Source organism: Dendroctonus ponderosae, unplaced genomic scaffold (assembly GCF_020466585.1).
Source record: "Dendroctonus ponderosae isolate FM_Combo_2020 unplaced genomic scaffold, Dpon_F_20191213v2 Dpon_F_20191213_5, whole genome shotgun sequence".
Taxonomy (NCBI): domain Eukaryota; kingdom Metazoa; phylum Arthropoda; class Insecta; order Coleoptera; family Curculionidae; genus Dendroctonus; species Dendroctonus ponderosae.
The window spans coordinates 181017-182439 of NW_026018715.1; positions in this window are offsets into that span (position 1 = coordinate 181017).

Consider the following 1423-nt stretch of genomic DNA (forward strand, 5'->3'; position numbering starts at 1 on the left):
GCCCCGTTACCGCGTTATTCCGGGCTCTTTCGAAAAATATTTTTTAACAACAAATATATCAAATTTCGCGACGTTTCTGATGAATGACGATGTTTTGCGAGTTTGAAATCCCTTGATTAACCATCACGTTTTGGCTCCGCTCCAATGTTTCGGCTCCAATTTAAAAACATGTTAAACAAAAAACAAGGAAAATTCAACGGATTTCTCGGCAAGTTTTTGCTGAGACAATCGAGCGATTGAGTTTTGAGTTACGAGCTAGAGAAGCTGGATGAGTCAAGTTTGGAGGGCGTCTCTGTTACGGAGTGTTAATTTGTGCGTTAACGCTCCTGGTGATGGCCGGAAAAACGTGCTGATCCAAAACGCTGGAGAAGCCAGTCAGCTTCGGCCGGGAGTTTTTGGTGTTGACGTCGCCCCATCAGTTGTGGAGTTATGCGCTGCAGAAGGTTGATGATTGGATTCTTTTAGGTGTTGTAGTTGTTCGGCTCATTGCGCCCTTATTCGGGGGCGGAAGGAAAATGTGCGTAGCACACGAAATGTGTCGAATTTGCCAGGCATTACGATCGTCGTTTTCACATCTGTTTATGGGTTCGGGAGTTATGGGCAAAAGAAATGGGGAAACTTCAATCTGGAAACGGCTTCAATTGGAAACTTCCGAGCTTGTTTGCGCCGCTCCACTTTTGCACCCGAAACCGCATGCAAAACCAGCTTTTCCAGACTTTTTCTAGGTTTTCCTCCGGTCCAGTGTTTTTGGGGTTGCAAACCACTGCCCATGTTAACGGGAAAACCAGCCGTCAAACCGCCGTGGCGCCCAGTGGGTCAAAATGCCAAAAACACTGGACCGCACTGGTTGATTGTCGCCCGACCTCCGGACACTCCAGTGACAAATCGGCCGACCAATAGGAGCGCGTATTGCTTCGCAGGCGAATAAAAGGCGGCGCCAATGATCAGCCAGCCAATTAGGGCGCAGACGTTGACCACCCGGATGGCAATTTCTTCAATGGCTCTGTTCAGTTTGGTTTTAACCTGAGGTGATCTAGTGACTTACCATTTTTTTCAAAGTTTTCTTTTCTCATTTACTTTACAATTCATATGCTGAAGAAGATTTATGAGAAAATCGTTTGTTCGGGTTTTTGGAGTGGCGAGATTTGCAGCTTTATGTAATAGGATGTTAAAGTTTTCTAAGGCATCTTCGATTTCATTGATTGATTTCAGACGGATGTTGCAATTTAAGTTATTCTGTATGTGGTTTCGGCACTGTTCCCAGTTGGTTCTATAGTTGGTGAAATGTTGTTTTAGTCCGGATTTTACTGCTGTAGATTATTCGATAATGAGTGGGGAATGGTCTGATGACAGCTCAAGACACGATTTCACTGTAAAGTAGGTATTAATTTCCTTAAGAATCGCAAAGTCGATTAGGTCGGGC